Genomic DNA, 25,943 nt, shown 5'->3' with positions numbered 1-25,943 from the left:
GGCTTGGCTCACCCTGCCCCCTTCCAGGGTGGCCACCTCCCACCTCTTCTCCCCTTGAGGTTGGACTTCTTGGGGGGCCCCCTCTGATTGGCACAGCCTGGGGGCCCACCCTCACACCCCCCTTCCTCCAGGTTTAGCAAGTAAAAATGTACTACATCCCAGTATGTTTGACTCTTTGGGACATACTTAGAGTAATAAAATTATTTGTTGTGTATCTGAAATTCAAATTTAACTGGGCGTCCTGGATTTTATCTGGAGGCCCTAACACCTCCCCCACCTCACCCCCGGTGATACCTTGTGGTTCTCGGGCTTGGTCTCTCTTGGTCTCTCCCAGATGAGGAGGGATGTCGCCTGCTCTTGGCTGGCTGGTGGCACCTGTGGCTTTTCCAGGGTTGTCCCTTTTGTGTTGGACACTTATTCGTGCCAGCGCTGGGCCGGTCGCTCTCACCTGCTGGGGTAAAGCTTGCGGTCAGGCGGTCGTGGATCGCGCTGCGCCCATTTTATGGACGGAGGGCGTGCCGGACGACTCGAGTAGCTCAGAAACGTCAGAGTCCTCCTGCTTTGTCACTCGAAGCCCAGAAGCTGGAGGCCACAGGAGAAACGGAGCGTCATCTTCCGTGGAGAACAGAAGTGCTCATCAGAGGCTCACACCCAGGGAACCAGAGGCATCACAAGCTCACCTGCACCGGACTGCCCGGAAGTGCCGTCCCTTAACGGGGGGGTGGGGGGGGTGGCATGCGTGTCACCAAGACCTGGAATGACAGGTCTCTTTGTGGGAGCCCTGGCTAGCCACTGGGCCTTGAAGGAGGGGGTGGGATGTGTGTGTAGGAGTTTTCTGGTGGGCGGCTGATCTGGCCGGAGTGAAGGGAATTGGCCGTGGGTGCTAAGGAGGTTGGTGGGATGGGGCCAAGCTGGGGAGAGCTTAAGCCGGGGCAGAGAAGCCTGGCCCCCAGGTGGGGTGGTGGCAGGAGGCAGAAGGGCACTTTGTGTTCATGGGTAGGGGAATAATCGCTGAAGGTGAGGGAGCCGGAGTATGGATGGTGTAGGTGCGGCTGGGACCATCCGGGAGATAGCTGATCATTTGCTCCAAAACTGGGGTGCAGATCACAGGTACCTGGGGGGACTTTTCTTTTATGTTCAGGCAGCAGGGACTCAGAGCATCTTACCTCGTGCTCCGTGCAGCGGCTGGGATGCAACACTGAGTCAGGAGGGTGGATTCCTGCCCATGGACCCTACAGATGAGCTCGTGAAAGATACAGATGCTGATTCCTCGAGAGGATTCTGTAGCAATTTGCTGAGTGCCTGCTGTGTTCCAGGTGGTTCCGGATGTACAGCATGGAGTCCTTGCCTTCAAGGAGCATTTTCTCTGGTGGAGGAGAAAGGAAATAAACAGATGATAAACAAAGAATGTTGGAAGTGATCCCTGAAGCCAGGTGGAGGCATGGGCGGAAAAGCTGTGTTGTTTTGAGAGGGTGTGTAGTAGGCTGAATAATGGCCCCCCAGGGATAGTCACATGCTAATTCCCAGAACCTGTGCATGTGACTTTAGATGGCAAAAAGGACTTGGCAGGTGTGATAATTTAAGGATCTTGAGACGAGAGATTACCCCGTATATCCGGAGGGGCCCTGAATGTAACGTAATGACCGTTGTCATTTTATGAGAGAGGCAGAGGGAGATGTGATTACGGAGCAGAAGGCCATGTGATGAGACAGAGACAGAGTGATGGGCTTTGAAGATGGAGGAAGGGGCCACCCGCCGGGAATCCAGGTGGCCGCTAGGATGCCAGCAGGGAAACGGCTTCTCCCTTTAGAGCCTCCACAAAGCACCAGACCCAGCAATACCTTGACTTTCGCCCAGTGAAACTGGTTTCAGATTTCTGGCCTCCAGACGGTAAGAATAAATTGTTCTTAAGTCACCAAGTTTGTGGCAGTTCGTAACAGTAGCCTAGGAAAGTAACACAGAAGCCTGGGGGTTTGAGGAGGTGACATTCGAGCAGAGCCCTAGGTGTGGGTGACCGAAGGTCCTCACTCATGATGCTTTCAGAAGGTGGGGGTGGGCTTCCCTGCTGACCTGTGCGCTGGGACCACGGGGCCTGAACCGGGATACAGGCCCAGCTTAGAGTCAGAAGTTCCTTGGGAACCATGAACTCCGATGGCCTCCAGCCTGGACCTGCGTGAGCCGCAGTGCCTTTATACGTTTTTAATGTAAAAATGTCAGTCGGGATATAAATACCCTTTGCTTTTCTCCAGTTTTAGCTGAGTGTAAGTGTATCTTATTAATGGAACCAAATATTTCCTTGGCTTTCTAAATCGGGAATTTCTAACAGTGAGAAATAGCCCACCGGCTTTGACCAGAAATGACCAGGGATGTGCACACGCATCGCTCAGCTGGGCTTGTGTCTTGACCAGAAGGCCCCCAGTGGCCTAGTGCGAGCTTGACGTTGGCCGTCTGTTCTCGTTTGGGACCCTCGAATGCAGAGCCTGAGGCGAGGACTTGGGGATTGGTATTCTGGGGAGAGGTGGTCCCCAGAAGCAGGAATGGGATGCAGGAGGGCGACATAAGGAAGTTGGGGAAGCAAGTGCAGGGTGAGTTACTGCTTGAGCTCGTGGTCCCCGTGACTGCTGGGGACGCTCCTGAGGAACCTTAGCGTCGTCCCTCTGGAGGACAGGGGCTGTCCTGGGGAGCGTGTCCCTGCAGGCTGAGTGAGGGCTGTGGGCCTGGCTGCTGTGGAGGGGTTGTAGCCGCCCATTTGGAGGGCATCTTGACAGCACAGCAAGGGGGTAACTGATTGCACACAAGTCCAGTACGGTGTGGCCTCCACGAAATCCAGGCTTGACTGTTCCCTGTGGGTCGTGAGAAAGGCAGGTATTTCAGCCCCGCCCAGCGAGAGCTGAGGCAGCCTCCAAGGTCTGTCCTCACGACTGTCAGTCACCAGCAAAGCAAAGGGTGTTCAGAAGATCATCGGAGAAATTTCGGGTGTGTGTGGGGAGTGATGGGGACCCAGAGGTACCGGGCACCTCACCCGCAGAAGGACTTTTGACCCCTGTGCGTAGCATCCTCTCGATACCTGTTTGGAGCCCAGTCGGCCCAGATGGTACCCCCTCCATGTCCCAGGAACCCCTTCTCCACCCAGGGGTTCTCTCTCCATCTAGTTCTGTACTCACACCAGCAGCTTTACGTCCTGGCATCTTCTGTTTTCAGCCTTAGGTACCTGCTTTCTCTTAAACTTCCATTTTAGAGCGCAGGACCCACGTGTTGTATTTATGTTGTCCATCCCTCTGTAGCTTGCAAGGAACAGAGCCGGAGTGAGGATTTGGGAGACGGCGGAGGGATCTGTTGACACTCTAACCTCATGTCCCTCAAAACCAAACGAGCACCAGCCAGGAGAGCTTGAACTGTGTTTAAAGTGGTGTTATCCTTTTACACCTAACTGGTGGTTGCTTGTGACGAAGGTAAAGATAAGTAGGTATGCAGAGCAGTCAGTGGGAGGAGAGACTCATCATAGAGCTTCAGATGGCTCTGGCGGGGAGTGAGGGATGGTAAACACGACCCACCTCTCATGTCGCATAATAACTACCTGGGCTGGAGGGTTCTGACCAGGACCTGATTCCACACTTGCGCACGCGTTCTAGCCTGTAGTTAGGAGCTGGGGGATCGGAGAGATATGACCCCATGGAGCTGCGCCCTTTGCCCAGCCTTGCTGGTGGTGGGGAAGTGTGGTCCCCCAGCCCTGTGTCCACTAATGCAAGCATCTGCCCAAATGCCCACCACTCCAGTGGAGAGCCGGCCATTGAAATGGCTTCTTCAAGTTGTTTTGTTTTTTTTTTTAAACTTTTTTGGGGAAGATTGCATTTTTTTTAAAAAGTCTCGTTCAAAAAGTAGGATATTCCGAGGTTGGGGACTGCCTTGCATTTCTGCGTAACATTGTGCTTATCTCAAAGAAGTGATTAAGAAGCTGAGGATTCACTTTGGGGGAAAAAAATAAAAATACAGAATGGTCCTCTTATAACCAGAATCAGGTCTCGGGCTTCCGAAAATGTTTGTTGCAGTGATTCTGTTTCTGACCCAGTTTCTACCTGTCTTTGAGAGCAGGACTTGTTATCTAAAAGTAGGGGGTGGTCTGTGATATTGCAATACATAGCGGATTAACGAATGACCAATCACTCGATGCTCTTATAAAGCAGGTATTCCGCCCTTTCTCCACCGCTTCGACTAGGCTTATGGAACTGAAATTAGCCCTCTTTGCAAAGCTCAGCGGGGAAGGGGCCTCTCGGGGGCCTTATTCTGGGTGAGTCGGGCGTGGAGGGGAATTTGGGTCGGCTGGAAAGGCCCGCTAGGGAGGCTCCAGCTGCAATTCCCCCCTCCGGCCTCTTTCACAGTTGCTAAGGTGAGAGGTTGCCTGGGTGAAGGTCCCCAGGAAGAAGAATCCAATAGGTCAGAGGGTGGGTGGTCCTCATCGTGACAGCTCTGCCCAGCTCTGCCCGAGGTCAGCAGGGGTGAGCCAGCAGGAGGGCAGCTTTGAGGAAGGAGGTAGCTGTTGGGATTCTGGCAGAAAGGGACCAGCGCTGGACACCACGTGTGCAGGGGCCGAGGCTGCCACTCACACAGGCCGGGTAATTCCCCGCCCCACCCGGCACCGAGGAACAAGGGCGCACGTCCCGGGGTCACACGTTCAGGGGCCGAGCTGGGATCTGAGGCCCTGTTCCAACAGAGGCTGAGCTTCCACCACCGACTTGTCCCGGGATTTTCAGCCTCTTCTGCGTGTGCCGGGAGGCTCTCTCTGTGCCATCTCCCGGGACTGGCACAGAAACTCCCTTCCTGTGGCTCATATCAGGCAGGATACTGCACTTCTTCCTACTTTAGTAGACTTGGGAAGGGGGCGTGTGGTTCTAATTGCTGTCTTGGAAGAAGGAAAGAAGGAAGGCGTTCAGTGTTGGAACCCAGGCCGGCATGTTATACCCTCACGTGGAGACATCTGCTCTGACTGCAGCCTGCTTTGTCTTTTTCTTTTTTAATATTTTCTTTTTGTATTTTTTGGCCAAGCCACGTGACATGTGGGACCCTAGTTCCCTGGTCAGGGATCGAACCCGCGCCTCCTACATGGAAAGCGCAGAGTCTTAACCGCTGGACTGCCAGGGAAGTCCCTGCAGTCTCCTTTTTCTGCCTTTGTTTTCTCTGCACTGGACTGTTAGTCTGTTCCTCAAGGTCATGGGGGCTGCTTTGCACCGGGGGTTATGATCCCAGCTTCCCACTTCTTGACCTCGATCAGTCATTGAAACCCTTGTTGAACCTCAGTTCCCTCGTCTGCGGAAAAGGACACGGTGATGCCGGCCTTGCCCACCTCCAACCACCAGGAGGCCAGATGGAGAAGCACCTTGTCAGCTACCGTGCATGATATCAGTGGTTTTCACAGTGTGGTCGAGGGACCAGCTGCACCAGCAGCACCTGGGTGCAAGTTAGAAATGTATATTCTCAGGCCCGGCTCAGGCCTCGGCGGGTGGAGACCGGCAGTCTGGGTCTGAACAAACCCTCTAGGTGAGTCTGATACGTGCCCGTGTTTGAGAACCACTGCTTTGTTCACGTGTAAGAAGTTAAGTTCTCAGCCATTTATGCCATAAGCATTTCGTGAGTTTTCCGCTGTGTATTTGGCTTAAATCTCTGGACTTTTATGTTTCAAGGAAGAGAAAGGCAGGGTCCCTGCCCTCGAGGTGGTCCATAGGCTAGTAGAAGAGAAGGAAAGAGTATACTCTCATGTGATACGGAGAAAAAAGATGATAAAGTAGGAAAAAAGAGAGAAAAGAGTAATCTCTCACGTGATATGAGAGCCCTTTTACACTTGAGGAAGCCAAGGCCCAGAGTCAACTTAGGTCATGGAGCAAAGGTCATCAGGCCAGTGAAGGGCGGCGCTGACCTGTGAGCCCACCTGTGAGCCGCAGTGCCTTTATACGTTTTTAATGTAAAAATGTCAGTCGGGATATAAATACCCTTTGCTTTTCTGAGATGGGGACCATCTCAGAAGCCTCCGTTTCCAGGCTGCCTTTCTTCAGGTGGAAGCTCCCACACCCAGCCCCGGGCTGGCGCCGGCTCCCCGATTATTCAAAGGAGGAGGTTACGGTCAGCATCAAACACATATATATGGAATCTAAGAAAAAAAAAATGTCACGAAGAACCTAGGGGCAAGACGGTAATAAAGACGCAGACCTACTAGAAAATGGACTTGAGGCTATGGGGAGGGGGAAGGGTAAGCTGTGACAAAGTGAGAGAGTGACATGGACACATATGCACCACCAGACGTAAGGTAGATAGCTAGTGGGAAGCAGCCGCATAGCACAGGGAGATCAGCTCGGTGCTTTGTGACCACCTAGAGGGGTGGGATAGGGAGGGTGGGAGGGAGGGAGACGCAAGAGGGAAGAGATATGGGAACATATGTATATGTACAACTGATTCACTTTGTTATAAGGCAGAAACTAACACACTATTGTAAAGCAATTATACTCCAATAAAGATGTAAAAAACAAACAAAAAAAAACCCTAGAACTTACCCCGGCAGCATTTTTTTTGCCGTACGAGAGCCTCTCACTGCTGTGGCCTCTCCCGTTGCAGAGGCTCTGGACGTGCAGGCTCAGCGGCCATGGCTCACGGGCCCAGCCGCTCCGCAGCATGTGGGATCTTCCCGGACCGGGGCACGAACCCGTGTCCCCTGCATCGGCAGGAGGACTCTCAACCACTGCGCCACCAGGGAAGCCCCCTCATCAGCTTTTAAGTGGTGATCATCAAGACATTGGATTTAAGCCTCCAGCCCAGCTGGGAGCCCAGAACTGTGACCCGGGTCAGATTGTAGAAGTCCCTAAGTCATTGGTCAGTGAGTAGAAGAAGTAGTTAGTCTAAGCCTGGAAGAAATAGAATTTTTTTTTTTTTTAATGGAAAAAGCCAGTGTATGTGGATCTTCCGGTCTTCCTATATGGGGTGAAGGTCTTTCTCCGAGTGTGCGTTTCATGGCTGTGTCTGGCATGGACCACAACCTAGTACATCCTCTTGATTCCCCATTTAAAGTTAAGTGACAACACAAAGGCTGGCAAAGCTGTCTGAGTCCAGAGTTCTTCTGGAGTTTTATTGTTTTTTCCTTAAATGTTTAACGTGGTCTAGTTTACCAGCCTGTTTTTAAGCGATTCCCCATTATCGAGTCTTTTACAAAATATTCCACCTGATGAGTCCTGGAAACTGCTCATCTCACATAATTATTTATGTGATAATTAAATCCAGTAAAATGTCCGTAACAAGGCCCACCAGCTCCATCCAGTGGGAGCAGAAGCCTAAAGGAGGAGGAGACTGCAGCCTTCTGGCCACAGGTGTGGGCGTCCACATACCTGAGAGACCTCTTCCCCGCCCTGCCAGGGAGGAAGGATGCTCAGAAACGCCGGCCGCGCACAATGAACTAAACCACCCACTTGATACCATGTCAGGCACCAGGTGGGAACCCACAGATGTACAGGGTGAAACCACTGTGGGCGTCTGGTTGATGTGTGTCTCAGTAATACCCCCTTTGTGCTTCATATTCAATATTGGTTTCATACACGAGAGAGGAAAGGGTATTCCTTACCGCACCATCTATACCATTTGAAATGTGGTGAAATTTTAGGAGAGGTAGGTGAACCAGTTCCGTATTCTGTGTAAGAAGATTCTGCCCCGTAGATCAGGCACGATTTCACTCGGCCGCATCACCCACCACGTACCTAAATACCGTTTCAGTGAACAGTTCTACTAGTGTTTATTTTGTTAGCATTAAATACAAAGGTCAGTCTGCAGAAGCGTGATTTTTCTCAGTTTTGTCAATTGGTGGCCTTGTAGTTTCTTCCATAAACAATGAAAAACCGAGGGTGAAGTCCATGGCCAGGCCCCAGGACCCCGACGTGCCTTGAGCATCCCATAGTGCTACAGTGGTGCTAACCTGCGCTCAGGGCTGGGGCCCGGGAACCCTCCTCACTGGAGGTTGGAGCCAGCTCCAGTAAACAGTTTCCAGTGGATGAGTGTACCTTTGGGCCATTCCCGTTTCCGCTACTTGGCCAGCCCTCGGCCATTCGGCTATGCACCCGCCGCGGGTGCTGCCCACTTCTCCGTGGCTTGCGCCTACCCCGGCCTGGCCCTCTGCCCCGTGGCCTGTGTAGGGCTGGTGTAGAGCAGGGGCCGGCACACTTCTACTGTAAAAAGCCAGGCGGTAAGTGTTTCGGTCATTGACACACAAAAGAACCACAGGCAAACCGTAAAGGAATGACGGGTGTGCCTGTGTTCAATAATATTATATTTCTGGACCCTGCGACCTGAATTTCATATAGTTTTTATGTCATGAAATAGTGTTGATTTTCTCCTCCAGCTGTTGAAAACTGTTCTTCATTCACGGGCAGAGACGTGTGTCGCGCTGGGTTTGGCCTCTGCTGTGTGCTTTAGCGCTGCTACTTTGGTGTTTCCAGGTGTGGTGGGTCGGGGTGGGCGAGAACCGAGCCCTGCCGCGGAGAGATCCTAGTCTAGCTATTGTCAGATGCGGGATGGAAAGGATGCTTTGGTTGGTGGATCCGTCTGTCTCCATCGTGACGGTTGGAAACCTAAGGAAAACGCTTCCTGGTTTTCCAGTCTCCCCAAAACCCCCCTGGAAACGCTTCCCCTCCAGCTTTGAAGAACTGTGTTGGGCGTCTGCGTGGATATAGGGCCACTGAGCGCATACTGGGATCGTAGGAACAAAGCACGCAGGTGTGGGTGTTCACTGACATCAAAGGACCACGTAGGTCCTGCCCCGAGAGCCTTGGTCCTGCAGCACGGACGGCTCTCGTGGGGTTAGCACAGGCCAAGCTGTCGGTCCAGGTGGATCCGGGGTTACGGAGCATTTTTGAATCCGTCACTTTCAGCTCTGAAGACAGGCAGCATGGTGAGAATTCCTAATCCCGTTTTGCAGATAGGTTGTATTAGTTTGCCAGGGTGCTGTAACAAATGACCACAGCGGGGGTGCTTAAACACCGGAAATATATTGTCTCCCAGTTCTGGAGGCTGGAACTCTAAGACTGAGTGTCCGCGGGGTTGGTTCCTTCTGAAGCTGTCCCAGGCCTCTCTCCGGCTTCTGGTGGTTTGCTGGCAACCCTTGGCATCACCCTGACCCCTGCCTTCATGTGGAGTTTTCCCTGTGTGTGTGTATCTGCCTCCAAGTTTACCCCTTTGTAAAGACACCAGTCATATTGGGTTTAGAGTCACCCTAACGACCTCATTATAACTTGATGACCTCTATAAAGACCCTTTCTCCAAATATGGTCACATTCTGAGGGTCTGGGGGTCAGGGCTTCAACATAGGCGTGGGCTGGGGGGCATAATTTGATTCATGACACAGGGCAAGTGGAGAGAATGGCTGAGTGTCTTGTTGGGGCCTGTCCTGGGGTGAGAATTGAAGACAGGGCCGTCATCTCTGTCTTTGTTGGAATAGAGTCTACTGTCTACGTTTCTTGAACCTCTAAGTTTACCTACGGAGCTTTCCAGACTTCCTCAGGTAGGATTAACTCTGTAGGTACATCGTCAGCCGAGATTGTAAGCTGTGGCTAAAACAGCTGCTAAGTGATGCGTGAGGGTGCCCTCAGTGCTGTTCTCACTGGACCGTACTCCTGCTTGGAGGCTCTGGAAGACAACAGAGTCTTCTCAGCATTGCTTTTTACAGCTCTTTGGTTCTCGGAGATTTCCCCCAAACTTCGGCTAATAAAAGCACTGATGTGTCTGGAAACAAACGAGAAAAATCGGGGAATTAGGCATGTTCTACACTCCAGAGCTTTGGGCTAACTTGGTCCACATACAGTAAGTCCCGTGTTTTCTTTTGGGGGCCGTGGGGACTGATGGGCCCCCTGGTGACTGGCGGCTCCCTCTTTGGGCGAAGGACCACACCCCTCTCCTGTCAGGAAAGCTGGTCTTTGTGCAGAAGCCTGGGGCTTCCAGAGAGGTAGAGCCTGGAGCTGGGGAGGTGGAAAGGGGCCAGCTGGTCCTGTTCACCTAATCCCCCCGACCCTGGACCTCATCGGCATGACTGTTCACGGCCAGAGTTGTGAACACCGAGAGGGTAGAGCGCTCCAGGTGTGCACTCGTACCTGCCCATGGCCCATCCAGGAACCTGCCAGGGTCCATTTGAGGGAATAGAGCTCAGCTTCAGGGCCGTTGGGCTGTAAACAGAAGCTCTGTACCCAGGAGCCTGCTGGAGTAGACAAGAGAAAAGCCCAGTGGCTCCCTAGGGCCTTGCCCCAGGTGCTGAGCGGCCCGGCGCCTAAAGCCGCAGTGAATGAGGATGCTGCAAGAGGACTGAGAGGGGAAACATACTTTTCTCTTCCGAAAGACCTGGTGGCGGTCTGCTCTGGTTCCGCAGAGTGTACGGTCACGCTCTGTGTCTGGGAGATGGGCTTTAGCGTGAGCAGTAACGTGGATGCCAGAGGCCGAGGCCGTTAGCTGCACAGAGATGCTCTTTGCAGGGAGACCCTGTGGCCTCGCCAGCCCCCAGCCACTTCTCGCCCTTCCTGAAGGGCCTGCAGATGGACCCGTGCAGGGGTCAGAGGCCCAGCAGTGTGGGCCCCTGGTCGGGATGTAGGGTAGATAGAAAGTCCCATCCCCCAGCCTAGATACGGGGGCTTTGGGGTTTATAAAGGAAAGGAGACATCCAAGCTTTTAGGCTGGTATAGTGACTTGAAAACAAAAAAGAATACAATAGATGCATACTATTCCCACCATAGAACAAAGTGGAAAGCTTAGAGAAGTCAGAAAAAGCAGACAAAAACCGTGAACCCACTTCCGAGAGGCTACCTCTGCAATGTTTCACCTGCCCCGGGCCTTTTCAGTGCCTCCGCCCCCTTAATACAACGAGGTTCCCACCTGCTCTGTCTTGACAGTCTTTGGGGTACCGCGAGTCATCTGATGATACCCCGCGGTCCTTGGACCCGAGAGCAGTGTGGCGGACACATCCAAAATCCACGCGATGGGTGGACAGCGGCCTCTGAGTCCTGAACATTCTCCCTCATTCCCGCATTTTCTCATCTTCTCAGGATCTAAACCTCTTGTCACATTTCAATATATTTCCTCGGTCGTTGCTGCCTTTTTCGTGGCGTTCATCGATTTCACTGGAGTTTTTGCTTTTGCCTTTGTGGTTTCGTACATTGCTTGTGCGCTTAGGTCGGTCTCTACTTCGAGAGTTAACTGTACACCTGCCGGATTTTCTCTTTGCTTCTGGTTGGTTTCCTTCCGTGCCTCCCTCTCCCTCCCTCTGGGCTTTCAGTACATCTGGAATTCATTGAACCGTGGAAGTCCCAAGGGGAAACGATGTTCTGAGGACGGGCCAGCGGCCCCGGCATTGCAGGGGGTAATTCTTGCCCTCTGGTGATGCTCCTTGTAATTGCATGTTAATCATTTATGCAGCCGAGGGTCTGTTCTGGGCTGTCTGTTCTGGCAAGGACAGTGATTTAGGGAAGGTATCCAGGATGAAATTTCCTCCTGTTTCACAGTCTGGCCAGGTGCAGGGTTCCTGTAAAGCTCGGAGCAGCTCTGTTACTGCCGTCCAGAACATTGGGGTGGCGGGGGGCTGCCATGCGCTGCTGGTACCTTCAGTTCCACCATCCATCAGCATCCTTGTTTAAGGAATCTGTCACAGACGTGGCCTCCATGGTTACTTGTTAGTAACCGCCTCCTAAATGACCAGCAAGTGGGGAGGAAACCCCCCTGCTGGGAAGGCACCAGGAATACATCTTTTGGGTTCAGCTGATAAGATTATTCTGTTGAGCCAACACTGCCCGTCTCTGCAGCAGAAGTAACAGCAGGTGAGGGAAGACGGTGCAGCATCGGGGAGACACAAGCAAAAAAAAGCCCTTGTGGCAAGCTGGGCTCCCAGAAGCCAACGGTGACACAGGCCACCATGCAGGTTTACTGTGACGCCCTCTTGGGGTCGGCCCCCTTGGAAGAGACTGGGGGTTGGGGGCAGAGGGAAGCCCTTGGAGACCCCACAGACACTCCGGCCCTGGGACTGCACTTCCCACTCGTCCGGGTTGGGAGAGGGGTGGCGGGCAACCTTTCACCCCTTCGTAGCCGCCCCAGGGCGGGGCCATGATCTGGGGGGAGGAGTGCCTCTTTCCAGGAGGCAGTTCTGGGAAGCCGGCCACACTCCCAGCAGCCGGGGTGCAAAGGGGTCCCGGTGCCCCATCCCAGCCATCCACTGCCGTCCTCACCTTCCCGATAAATGCAGTTTAGAACATAATCTACTCTTGGTGTGGAAGAGTCTTGGAGGGAAGAGGTGGAAATGAGTTCTTCAGCTGAACGAGACTCTAAATCTTAGTCATGTTTCCCCCTTTTGTCTGGTAGCATCTTCCTCCTCTGGACAGAAGGCCAGGCCCTGGGACTGGTCCTCTGACGTCGCTGGGCCCGGTTGCAAGGCGTCTGATGAGCAGCCGGACCGGGGCCTGCCGCATGGAGGTGGCTGTGTCGTGACCGAGAGGCACAGACCCGTGTTGGGAGACGGGCCCCGTGTGCCCGCAGAGCTTCGAGAGGGAGAGGTCCCTTCCCCATGACCCTTCTCAGCCCTTCCCGGCTCTGCAGCCCTGTCTTCACATCCTCGTCAGCTGTCCGTGTCCCCACGTGGGAAGGTCAGATGTCGCCGGTGTGCCTGGCACCGGCGATTTCCCAGAACAGCCCCTGGTTTCTGTTTACCTCCGCGACGTTCCTCTCTGTGGCCACCGGTGGAACGTTCTCGCTCTCCCCAGAAACCAGCCGGGCAGCTTGTCCTCCTCCCGGAACAGCCTGGGGACGGAGGAGCCCAGGTTGGCTGTCCTGTGTGTTTACACAAAGGAGTTATTCTTAAAACCTAAGAGGTTCTGAGTTTCCCGAACAATGGCCACCAGTGACGAGGTGCGCGCGTTTGGCTGTGTGGGTCTGGGAGAGGTTAGTCCTGGGAAGGAGTGCGATGGCAGAAAATGTTAACAGGAAGCATTAGCCCGTGTTCAGGAGTAAGAATGGGAGGCATCCGGCAACTCCCAGCAGAAGGGAGCGTAAAGGGTGGCCGGGTAGAATGTTCGGGGATACGTTCTCAGCCGTTTTTGATCTTTATTCCTGCGGCTGGCAATACGAGTAGGAAAAGCCATCTTTTGTAAAATCAGTTGAGTAAGATCATCTACATAATACAGTGCAGACTTCATGTGTTTAAAAAAAATGAGACTTTCCTCTCCAGGTGAAAGGAGTGGGTATAAATTAAAGGGGTCATTTGCAGACCCGGGGTGAAGAGGGGAGTTGAGACGGAACAGCTCAGAGGCTGCTTCCTTTCAGGGTCAGGTTTGAATGATAAAAGCCGTTCCAAATAAAGTGCTTGAATTAGTAAAGGTTATTCTTTACGTCCTGGGCGCCTTCTGTTCACCTGGGGGAAGATGATTGGCTTTGGTTCAACTTTCTTCCCTCCCCACCTTTTATATCACATGTCTTTGTTTTCCGGTATCAGCCTGTGTTTTAGGACCGAAAGAATGTTTGGGGACATTTGCAGGTTGTGACCCAGGGACTTTTAATGGTGAGTGAGGAATTCAGGGGTGTTCTTGTCCCAGGGCTAATCCTCACCCCGCTGAGGTCTTAGAGACTTAAAATATTTCTGCCCAGGAAGCAGCCCTGGAGGCTGTGGTCTGTTTGGGTTGCAGTGAAACCCAGTGAAGGCATCCACATTCCTCACATTCTTTTGGACTGGCATGGGCCTGAACGCTGGGGTTTCTGAAGTCCAGCAAAGCAAGTATGCAGCTGGGTTCTTTTCTGTAGATAAACGTGATAGATGCCAGCGGTGGTGCGGCAGGGCTCCCTGCCTGACCCCCACAGGATCCCACCTCTGCGTTTGCATTGGGGGTCTGGTGCAGACCCCCTCCTGAGCAAAGCAGAAAAGGAGGTCAGTGGGGCCCCACCTGGGACCCCTCTCTGGCTCTGGCACTCCCCTGGGTGTCATTTATGTGGTTTGCTTTTTCCGGCACTGAGCCAGGATACCCGGGGCAGCAGGACCTCTGGGAAGAGGAAACAGGAGGTTGAGGTGGACAGCCTTCCATCTCAAGATGAGCTGGAGCAGTGCCCGCTGTTCTCCTCTTGTCCTTAAGGGGTTCCTGGGAGTCTGGCGGATCACCTCTGCTTGCCTTGGAGATGACAGATGGGCCCTGTGCGGAATTTAGGGGAGTGGGCATGTGTCTCCCAGCATTTAAAGAGACCACCCACTGGCTGTGACCAAAATGGGATCTTGACATCTGGCCGATTTGTGTGGCTTTTTTTCCTCCAGAAACATAAATGCAGTGTTTCCTCTTTGCTTCTTAACATTCAAGATCTGATTTATCTCAAGTTCATTGTGAGGCAGAGCTTCCCAGGGTTTTGCTGGTGCCTAATTTTGTGATTTGAATATAATTCCCCCTCTGTTATCACTGTCAGGAGTAGTTTATTGAAGGGCCGGTGGAAGCTGCTATTCAAGGTGATGGACCAGGTGAGGGAGCAGGAAAGATGCCTGGCTCCAGTTCCCGTCACTTTAAGACCCCTGTGAAGGACCAGTGTAACCGGCAAGTAACAACTTGGCCCGACCGCTCCTTGGGGGGGTGTGCCAGCCAAGGAGGAGCTCTGTGGGGAGACGGAGGTCAAGGCTGGTTCCCGTGATCCTGCCAGTGGCCGTGGAAGCGGGAGCTCCAGCCTCCGCTCACCCTCCTCTGTCGTATCTCCTCCAGCCCAGGAACACTCCATATGTCCTGCCCATTTTACAGACAAGAAGTGAGGCTCAGAGAGTGTCTCATTCAAGTTCAAGTTCCGAGAGTTATTAATAAGCCTGTGTATGTGCCCCAAGTCATCCTTCCTTGTTGGGAGGACACATGAGCTACGTGGGCCAGTATCCCCGAGTCCCACTCCGGCCGGTAGCTGTCAACTGTGAGTCAGAAACGTGAGCCACGTAGGTAATTTTTAGAGTCAAAATAAACAGATGGAATTAAAGTTTTTCTCTTAGAACGGTACATTTCCTTCGAACAGGATACAGTTAGGAAGTAAGCTGGCTGATCTCAAAGGCTGGTGCTGTCCAGCTGTCTGGACTTGTCCACGCTTCCTGTCAGGGGACTCTGGCCCGGCACCGTCTGGACCACATGTACAGTCACTGACAAATTCTTGCTCTGCAGGGGTTACTTTTCAGACCCGGGATCTCCGCAGTTTCTGATTGTGTGAGTTTGTCTTGTTTTTTGATCTGAAATTCACACAGCATTCAACTGACCATTTAAAAGGGTACAGATTGGTTGGCATGTAGCGCGCACATTCACAGTGTTGTGTGACCACCACCTGTCTCTGGTCTCAAAACATTTTCATCACCCCAGAAGAAGACCGCCCGCCCCGTTAAGTAACTACTACCATTGCCCCCTGTCCCCATGCCCTGGCCACCACTAACTGGTTTACTTTTGAGGTTTGAATCGGGGGCCGGTCTGTATGTAAGGGAGATCCTGGCTTTCAGGTGTCCTCAGGACAGAGCAACCAAGGCTGGCCTCCCAGGCCTGCAGGGCCCCTCTGGAGGTGAGGTCTGACATCACAGTGGTCGGCAGGTGATCCACTGGGGGGATGGGGACCCGGCCACGCATTGCCTGAATGTAGGGCAGCGCTCAGCCTCTTTCAAAACCTCTGTATGAATAAGCCTCACGTAAGTGCTGCCTCATTAAATAAAGGCTGCAGTTGACTGTGAGGTCAGGTGCCACGGAGTGAAGCCTGGAGAATGCGGGTGGGTGAGAAACCCACGCGCTCCCCCAGAAACGGCGTCTGCATCCTTACAGGTCTTGTGTTTTAATCTCATCGCCGGCCTGCCTCTTCACCCTTCTTAAAAGCAGGCGTGTCATTAGGACTGCTGAGACATTTTTAACATACTTGAGGCTCTGGAGATAAAAGAGGTGAGTCAAAGAAAGATTCCACTGTTGTTTATTCCCAGAGCCTTCCAGTCTCTCGATGAAACCTGCTTAGACTACAAAGAACTTCCCAATCTAATCAGAAAACCGCAGTTTCCCTATCTCTGGCTGGAGTTTTCCCCTTTTGTTCATTATTTAAAGTTGACTGGGCTGGCTGCAATTTAGGAGGGACTGAGTGACTGTATTTCATTCTTGGGTCAGAAAAATGTCTATGCAGAGAGCTTATCGCGTTGGTCTTTTCCAAGCAGAGACAGATTTCAATTAGGAGCACATAAGCATTCTGCATAAATTAATTTCCTTGTCCTCGGTTTCCTCATCTGTAAAGATGGAGCCAGTCTCAGAAGGTTCTCAGAGATAAAAAGGAATCGAATATGCACTCGAAACTTGCTCAAGAGAAAAAGTGGGAGGATTGTTGGAAAGATCCAGAGATCAAGCCCCCAGATCACAGAAGACCTGGGAGCCGGGATTTGAGAAGTGAAACTGCTCTTCAAGAATTGAATTGCACGTTCCCCTGTCACCCGGCCTCTGCTGCTCAGCCAGTGAGCACCTGGCCTAGGAACGCCCACCAGCCAGCACGTCCCGTGCAGGACGTGCCCCTGGGCCACTTCTGACTTTCTCAGCTCCCTGCTCTTAGAAGTGGGTCGGGCCCCACTGACCCTTTTGAGGCAGACAGTGGGTTGGTTCACCTATACGTGGTGTCTGCTGCTGACCCATCGGAGGGGACGGGGCCATGGGGTGTCCAGGCTGGGGGTGTGCCTGGACCGGGCAGTGAAACTCCCGGGAGAGTGAGGAGGTGGCTCGAGGGCTCAGTAGTGGCAGCACGCGCGGGCTCAGTTGCCCCTGTTGACCTCCCGCACAGCATCTCCGATTTTCAGGTATGAATCAGAGCAAACCCAGGTCAGCTACAGTCCAAAGGTGATTTTCATAAGCCAGGTCCTCCCCATTCTGTAAAGGAGCAAATATCATTGGGACTGAACAAAAAGCAACAGAAATAATAACCAGATAAAGGAAAGAAGAGTTTCATCTGGGCTTGGGCTGAACACTCTTGGTCAAGGGCAGACCTCCAGGCCCTCAGTCAGACCCAACACGGGCTTATCTCCCGGTCACCTTATCTCCAAGGCGGTCTTAGGCCTTCCTCCAAGTCAGGGGTTTCGAGGGCAAAAATCATTTGAGGACTCTGATAAGGGCTATGGGCTTTCCCTTTAGAAAATCAGCTATACCTGTAAAGTTGTACCTATCATTTTGGGGTCTTGAGGACCCTCTAAATGGACTGACAGCTAGAGGTCCATAAACCCCACGGGGACACGCCTGTTACTGATGAAGACTGTGTTCAATGGCCAAGGCCCAGACCATCGGGCTCCATCAGAGGACACCCCAGGGATCTCTGGATTCCCAGTGGACCTAATGTAACTTGAGAACCAGGCCTCCATCTGCTTGGGCATAAATATTTGTCACGAGGCAGGTTTGCATATGTCGCTAGGAAGTAGTTTGCTCTCCTTGGGATGCTAAGTTTTGGTAGACATTCTTCAGGGTACCACTCAAGAGTGGGCCTCACAGTGAATCTCACTAAGCTCCGGTTGATGGGGTCCTGGCCACAGGGTGTGGCCTGGACTCTGAAACAAGCCCGTCCGCATGCAGATCTCAGTCACTAAAGCTGTGTGGCTCTGCCCACCGGCCCTCAGTGGTGCCTCAGTTTGCTCTTCTGCAGAATGGGGATGGGGGCTGCAGTTAGGGGAGGGCGGTGCCTTCACAGTTCGCTCCCACATCGTGGTGGAGCAGTGGATCTGGTGTCATGAAGGTGAACCCACAGGGGTGAGGACGAGGGCCCGCAGGCTGGGAGGCCTGAGTCTCTGCATCCAGGTGCCTCCAGGCCCCCATCCCGTCCTCCCGCAGCTGGCTTTGACTGCCCCAGTCTGTTCCCATCTTTGCTGAGCGCGTTTGAGTTGCGTGTTCAGAGTCCTCAACCCACCCCGCCGCCCCCCCCCCGATTCCCCGCACCTGTCCCTACTGGGGATGCCTTGCACCAGTGGGACCACACTGCCTGGGGGCTCTGGGTCAGCACCCTTGACCAGCGGCTGCCTCCTGGCCGTAACTGGGGTGCAGTTCGCCTTGGTTCCTCCTGTTATGGCTTCTTCCCTTTGCTGGGCCAGCCTCCCTCCTGACCACATGTAGGGTTTTTTTCTCCATCCCTTAGTAGTTTACCCCGCTTATAACAAAGCTATATCTCAACGTATACAATGTTTTAAGTAAAGGTATCTTTGCAGACTATTTTCCGTGCACACACACACTTTAGCCCGAATTGGGTTTCTGGTGGGCACGTTTTCAGGTGTCCCGATGTGGTGGTACTTAGTGTATTCACGAAGTTGCACCACCACCACCTCTAGTTCCAAAGCCTTTTATCAACCCAACAGGAGACCTGGGAACAGCCACGGGGCATCCCTCCCATCGCTGCTGGCAGCCACTGACCTGCTTTCTGTCTCTCTTGATTTACCTCTTCCGGGTATTTCTTATAAGCGGGACCGTACAATACGTGACTTTTTGTGACTGTCTTCTTCCATTTAGCGTAGTGTGTTCAAGGTTCACCCACATTGCGGCATGTGTCAGAACGTCCTTCCTTTTCGCACTGAGTGATATTCACCGTATGGAGGGACCCCGCTGTGTGGGTCTGTTCATCTGTCACCGGATGCTCGCGTTGTTTCTCCCTTTGGGCTGTTGTGAATAGCGCTGCTAGGATCCATCGCCCTGTGATGTTCTGACTTAATTTTAAGAGCCATCTTCTCTCATTTCCAAGTTCTTGTCGAGACCCTAGTTTTAGACTCCGGCTCCCTGCCCCCACCAGCCCTGTCCCTCCACCTGCACGCCTGTCCCTGGCATCTTATGGGTCTCCAAGAGCCAGGGCTTGCCCTGGACTTGAAGTCGCCCTTGGCATGGACTGGCTTGGGTCACTGTCATGCGGTGGCAGGTCCTGTGGATTCACCCATCTGTGAGCTAACACGGCAGTGCCGGGAAGGGCTGCTTTACTGAGTGAGGGGCATCAGGCCAGGCGTCTCTCCAGATGTGGCCCCTCGGTCGCCTGCATCAGGACCGCAGGGAGACTTGTTGCGAGAAAGCAGCCTCCTGGGCCTCGCATGCGGTGACTGCCTTGGGGCTGCCCCTCGTGCTCTTTCCACACCTGCGGGGGAGTGGGGGTGTTGGCCCGAGGGGTTCATCTGAAATCAGTGCATCAGGTGGGCTCCCTTGCCTCCAGTAGAAAGGCGGGCGGGGGGTGGGGAGGTTGGAGCAGCCCTTCCCTGTCTCCCCAGATTCCAGTACCTTCCTCCCCCTCCACCACCCCCCTGCTGCCACTACCCTAGGGCATTCCTGCAACCTCCCACCTTGCTGTCATTGTCCCTTTACTAAACTCAACTCAAATGGTGCTAATCTGAGTGACAGCTCAGCCTGTTTGTCCCTACCCAGCGAGAACCTCAAGGTGGGCCCAGGAGCCTGTATCCTGCGAGGGAGGGGTTTTGACCTCCGGGTGGATGGGTGGGGAGTGGGTAGAGTCCCTGCCGCTGTCCGGCTCCAGCCCTCTGGCTCTGACCCTAATCCTGTCCTGGGCTGGCCGAGCGGGGGCACCCGAGAAAGCTGCCCTCTCTGTACTGGGAAGCTGTGCTGGGAGCCTGCTCTCTAACTGCGGGGGGCGCGAAACAGAGAAAGGACGGCATGTGGGGGGGGCTCAGGCTCGCCCCCGCCCCCATCTCTTCCTGCTTTCTTCCCATAGGGAGCTGCTGCTTCGTTTCTTTTCTTGTTTCTTTTCCTTTGGGCCTGGGCACGTTCAGAAAACCTCATAAGGACGACTTGCTGCTTCGGGAGTACTGTACCTGACATTCCTAGGTTTTGATAAAGAAGAGATCAACCAGAAACCTCTGGCTTAGCATTTTTATGGGAAACAAAGTATATTCTTTTCCATTTTTAATGATTTTTAAGTGTAATACAAACCTCCCAGAAAGGAAACCAGCTGGACAGAGGTAGCCAGGACCACCGGTTGCTGAGAACCATGGGTCTCACTCTGAGATGCTGCCCGCGGCTGCCGGCCTGGATATCTGCTGGGCCCGTGTCCCCAGGAGGGCATGAGCCCGTCCGTCCAAGGATGCGAGTGTTGGTCTGTGCTGCCGCGGGCCTCCAGCGCCACCCCTCGGTCCCGTGGCCCTGCCTGTGGACCCAGAGGGGCTGAGACAGGAGATGGGGGAGGAGGGCACCGTGGGGGGGCAGTGTCGGGCAGTGACAGCAGCGAATTGTCCACGTGGGATCCAGGTAGGATGAAGGTGTGGGGTCCACGCGGTATCTGTGTGTCCTGGGACAAGTTAGTTCTCCACATCTGCTTCGTTATCTCTACTCACCGGATCCGCTTTGGAGATTTAAATTAGTTGATAAAGCCTGTGGCACAGGGCCTGGCCCACGATAAAGGGTGTTACCTTCCTAGTTAGGATTCAAACGATTTCTGTTTTTATAGGGTCAGGGTGGGCTCGTACCTGAGTAATTGAGTAGGGGGTCCAGGTGGCAGGCAACTTGAAGGACGTGGGTGTCCAGGTGAGGCATGGGTAGTGCCCCAAAGAAGGCACGGAGGGGATGGGAGCCGGCCAGAGAGCAGGTGACGCCCGGAGTAGGGGCCAGTGGCTTGTGGCCTCAGGACCAAATCCTGCATGCACCCTGCTTTTGTCAGTAAGGTTTGATCGGGACCCAGCCATGCGCACTCACCGTCTTGGCCGTCTTTGCCTTTCAGGGGCAGAGCTGAGTGGCTGGAGTTGAGGCCAAGTGGCCCACGAAGCCCACGATCTTCCCTGTCTGGCCCTTTGCAGCAGTGGTGTCCCCACGGGACATTGGCAGCGTCTGGAGACATTTTTGCTTGTCACAGCTGAGGCTGGGGGCAGCTCCTGGCATCTGGGAGGTGGAGGCAGGTGTGCTGCTGGCCACGTGCCGTGCACAGGACGGGTCCCACAGCAAAACATGATCCGGCCCCAAATGTCAGTAGTGCCAAGGTTGAGAAACGATGCTTTCCAGAAAAAAGAATTCCTGTTTCAACTAGAGAACGGACTGGTTCGGGGGAGGTGGGCGGTGCTTTTGTTGGAATGGGGATGCGGGAAATGGGGCAGGCTCGGGTGGGGGAAGATGAGACAGGCATGCTGGCCCTGAGGTCGCCATCCTGAGGGCATGTGGGAGGTGCTGCAGAGACAGGGCTGCCAGGCAGACCAGGCTTTGGGCATCAGCAGGGACTAGGTGGTCCCATCCCCGCCCTGTTCCCTGGGGTGGCTCGGCCCCCTAAGGAGAATGCTGCAAGCGACAAGAGCAGAAGGACAAGGACATTGGACACTTGAAGGCAGACAGAGGAGGGGAAATCTCGGAAGGAAGGGGGAAGGACCAGCCATGCAGGTGCTGGGGAGACACCTGCAAGACAAGCCTCAAAGGCCAGCTCAGAGAAGAAGGAGAGGGCCGTCACCCTGGGAGGCCATGGAGAGGTCAGTGGTTAGAAAGCGGCCCGGTGAGACGCACGTAGGAAAATGCCCTCAGGACCTGGGGCTCTGGTGGCCTCGTCACCAACCCCAATGGGAGCAGTGTGTCCAAGGCTTGGGGCAGGAGCCGCCTCGGGGGAGGTGAGGGGAGGAGAGCAGCAGCTCAGGGGCCATGCAGAAATGAGCCCTGGGCTCGAGCCAGCTGCCGGTGCTGCCCGGGGCTCTGATCCCAGCCGAGGCTCTGGGTGACAGAGGGCACAGCCTTCCTGCGGACCAGGAGGAGGAGGAAGGATGGGGGAGGGGTGGCAGCAGGGAGAAGATGCCGCTAGACGGCTGGGTATGAATGGTGACAAAACAAAGCAGAGGACGGAACGGTTGAGGAGAAGCCCCTTTCTACTGTGGGTCATTTCTTTCTTCCCCTGATCCTTTTTCTTACCCTCTGTATAAAATAATCATCCCCGGGCACTTCTTAGTTGGAGGCAAAAGGAAAGCTTCTCCGACTGCCCTCTGGAACCAGGTCACACTTTCTCCCTGGCCAAGCGCCTCTCCTGTGTCATCCTCAGAACTGGAAGGAAATTAGCTGATTATCAAAAGGCCAGGGACCTGGATTCCAGGGCCTCTGGTGAACTCACCCTCCCCGCAGGAAACCTGTCAGGTCGGTTGGATTCCATTTCATCTCTGCCTGGTACAGACTTGTAGCAGAGGCTCTGCAGAAAAACAGGGAGTGATTTCACGCCAGGTTTGTTAATTTATGCATTGATGACAAAAACAGAACAAAACCACAGAGCAGACACTTAGACTATCCTGCTAGCTCTGCCCAGCAGCCCAGCTTGGGGGTCCTGCTCTGGTCTCCAGGAGCCGGGCTGCTGTTGGCCCAGCGGACAGGGGAGGAGCAGCTGGTGGTCTCAGAATGGTCTAGAAAGGAGCTGCTCCAACCCTGCCATCTTTGTGCTGGGCTCACACCAGCCTCGGGCTCACGCAGCAGGCCCTGCGGCCACCCAGCTGGGAAACGTTGGACCAGTGACCTAGCTTCTCTGCACCTCGGTTTTCTCGACTGTGGTTGGAGGGAATGATCAACGGTCTGTGTCATGGGGTGGCTGTGACATGTAAATCAGTGCCTGATTCTAAGAAGCACTTAGAATAGTGCCTGACACACGAGCAACAAACGCTGTGGGGGTAGGGCGGGGCGACAGGCACACCTCGTTTTATTGCACTTCGCAGATACTTTTTTTTTAACAAATTGAATGTTTGTGACGACCGCACATCGAGCAAGTCTGTTGGCGTCCTTTTTCCAGCGAAAGTTCCTCACTCTGTGTCTCTGAGTCACGTGTCAGTAATTCTTCAACTATTTCAAACTTTTTGTTACTTTTTAAAATAAATATTTATTTAACTATTTCACATAATAACTATTGTATTTGTGCTGGGGAGCCATGATCAGTGATCTTTGATGTGACTGTGGCAAAAACACGGTTCACTGAAGGCTCAGATGATGGTTAACATTTTTTAGCAATAAAGTATTTTTTTAATAAAGGCCTGCACATTTTTTAATTTATTTTTATTTTTTAATACACGTACTTATTCTATTTATTTTATTTTTGGCTGCGTTGGGTCTTCGTGGCTGCACACGGGCTTTCTCTCGTGGCGAGCAGGGGCTGCTCTTCGTTGCGGTGCACAGGCTTCTCATTGCGTTGGCTTTTCTTGGAGCGGAACATGGGCTCTAGGCACACGGGCTTCGGTAGTTGTGCCGCGTGGGCTCTAGAGCGCAGGCTCAGTAGTTGTGGCTCACGGGCTTAGTTGCTCCGCGACATGTGGGTCTTCCCGAACCAGGGCTTGAACCCATGTCCCCTGCATTGGCAGGCGGATTCCTAACCGCTGCGCCACCAGGGAAGCCCCTGCACATTTTTTAGGCAATGCTGTTGCACAGTCAGTAGACTACAGTACAGGTGTAGAGTAACTTTTCTGTGCACCAGGAAACCAAAAATTCATGTGACTCGCTTTATCTTGATATGTGCTTTATTGCAGTGGTCTGGAACCGAACCTGTGTTATCTCGGAGGTCTACCTGTAGTTTCCCAGGGCTGCATAACAAATGACCATAAACTGCATGGCTTGGAACAACAGAAATGGATCCTCTCCAATCTGGAGGCTGCAAGTCTGAAGTCAAGATGTCTGCAGGTTCCCCCTGAGGGCTCAAGGAGGACTCCTCCTGGCCTCCTTCCAGCTCTGGTCGCTTACGCATCATCTTGACGCCCTCTGGCTTGAGCTGCGTCACTTCCATCTCTGTCTCCATCGTCACGTGGCCATCTTCTCTCTGTGTGTCTGTGTCTCTGTATCCCAGTGTCTTATAGGGACACCAGTGATTGATTTAGGGCTTGTCCGTGATTTAGGATTCGAGCATATCTTTTTTGGGGGGACACCATTCAGCTGACAGCAGTGGATGGGGTTGGCTGTTTTACCTGTATTATGGTTTCTGTTGTAGTTCACGTCTGTGTCTTCATCATTTCCGCGAGCCTGCTAAGAGCAGGGTGGTCTTGCTTTTCCTTGTGTTCTTGTAGCAGCTAACAAGGTGCATGACAAGTGCTTAGCACCCCTGTAGTGACTTAAATTAAAGAGGACTCCACTGGGCTTCCCTGGTGGCACAGTGGTTGAGAGTCCGCCTGCCGATGCAGGGGACACGGGTTCGTGCCCTGGTCCGGGAAGATCCCACATGCCGCGGAGCGGCTGGGCCCGTGAGCCATGGCCGCTGAGCCTGCGCGTCCGGAGCCTGTGCTCCGCAACGGGAGAGGCCCGCGTACCGCAAAAAAAAAAAAAAAAAGGACTCCACTTCTGATAACCTTCAGGTTTTCAGGACAGACGTGAAGAAGGCTATGAACATAAGAAATCTTGCTTTGGAGAAGCCGCCCCGTTCATATACTGTGAGATTGGAGCAACCTGTAAGCCCTTGGTTGGTGTAAGTGCTACTCATTGAGAGGTTGTTGCTGTGTGCCAGGGACGCTGGAGGTCCTTGCTGATCTCGAGCTCACGGCCTGGTTGGAGAGACACACAACTAAATGAGCAGTTAGAGTCACGCGATTAGGTCCTGTTGTAGGGGAGCCCGGGGTGCCAGGGCTGGTGACCACAGATGTGGTGTTGGCAGAGGGCAGCCTATTGCTTTAAGGACTTGGGACGTCCCTCAGACTCTGGCAGGCTCCCTGTTTGCCCTAGCATGGGCACACAGGGGACGGGAACGTCCCTGCACCTGCCCACGGGTCCCGCGGGCCCCCGCGGTACGGCGAAGTTTAGTGACTGACGCAGCGACTGACCCAGCATCTTCGCCAGACAGTCTGTCATCGGAGTAGGCTCTGTTTGCCCCGGTGAGAAGCGTAACAGTTAAGAACGTGCTCCTTGAAGTTCTTTTAACTGGAGCTGAGGGTGAAACCCAAGTTACCTGCCAAGTTTTCACCCGTATTGTTACTGGATTCCCTTATGTGCATGTCTTAGGTAAAGAAGGCCCCAAAGGGGTTGACACCTCTGCGTCTGACTGGGATTGTGACCACTTCACTAGACAAGAGGGACGTTCCCTTAACTCCCAGCCAGCGTCCCACAAAGTCCCAGGCCGCTCTCACAAGGGCTCAGGTCTCACCTGCCCGGCCGGCTGGGCCGAAGTCCCCGCGGGGCTGCTCTGGGCAGGAACCAGCCCGCCGCCTGCCTCTTGCCTGGCCTTCCCCCGACCTGCCTTCCCTTGTTACTCGATGTCCAAGTGCTATCGTGTCCCCGGAAGGTCACGTCTACTGGCACCTCGGAATGTGACCTTTTGTGGAAATAGGGCCTTTGCAGATGTAACTGGCTTAGTCAAAGTGAGTGGACCCTAATCCCATGACTGGTGTCCTCAGAAGACAGCCACGTGGAGACACAGGGCAGAAGGCCACGTGAGATGGAGGCAGATTTGGGGGCACCTGCAAGCCAAGGAAAGACAAGGCTTGCCTGTGACGCCACGAGCCAGGAGAGAGGCCTGGATCCCATTCTTCCCGAGCCTTTGGGCGCAGGGCCCTGCAGAGACCTTGACTGCAGACCTCCAGCATCCAGAGGTGGGAGAGAACGGTTTCTTTGTTTTAAGCCAGCAAATTTGGGGTGACTTGTTACAGCAGCTTGGGAACCAGCCCGTCCGAGGCCTCGCTGACCCCAGGGCACCTTGGCGAGGTGTTAGCCAGCACAGCACATCCCGGGGGCCCCTGGGGACTCAGAGCGGCCACGTGGGGAGGGGGAGGGAGGGGGAGGGGCGGTCAGGTAGGCCTTTGTCTGTGTGGATGGGAAACAGGTCATCGAAGACCCTGGTGCGTGTAGGCACGTGGGGGCCAGGCTTGGGGCTTCGGCCGCAGGTGATGCCAGACAATTCCGTCCGGCGCAGTGAAACCCTCCAGTCCGTGGAGGCTCCCCGGAGGCCTGGTTCTCAGCCCAGCTCTGTGATTAGCTCCCGAACTGCAGGCAGAAACCCCACGTTTCTGCTTCGGTTGCTTCTTTATACTTCTTTATACTCTGAAA

General features: G+C 53.8%; 1 protein-coding gene and 1 long non-coding RNA gene across 4 annotated transcripts in view; one reads left to right on the top strand and one right to left on the bottom strand.

Moving 5' to 3' along the window:
• Positions 1-25,943, top strand: part of SH3BP4 (SH3 domain binding protein 4) — a 94,942-nt gene that overhangs the window by 26,474 nt on the left and 42,525 nt on the right. The window lies entirely within an intron of this gene.
• LOC132428279 (uncharacterized) lies at positions 19,920-22,140 on the bottom strand. 2 transcript variants are annotated; one of them, XR_009520094.1, is made up of 4 exons: positions 22,057-22,140; positions 21,861-21,989; positions 20,673-20,967; positions 19,920-20,127 (listed from the first exon to the last, which is right to left on the bottom strand). It is a non-coding gene; the product is annotated as an uncharacterized lncRNA (long non-coding RNA). The 2 variants fall into 2 exon arrangements; XR_011246535.1 differs by having other exon boundaries at positions 22,073-22,128.

Source organism: Delphinus delphis, chromosome 7, assembly GCF_949987515.2.
Source record: "Delphinus delphis chromosome 7, mDelDel1.2, whole genome shotgun sequence".
NCBI classification, from domain to species: Eukaryota; Metazoa; Chordata; class Mammalia; order Artiodactyla; family Delphinidae; genus Delphinus; species Delphinus delphis.
This window is presented reverse-complemented; position numbering and strand designations above follow the sequence as displayed.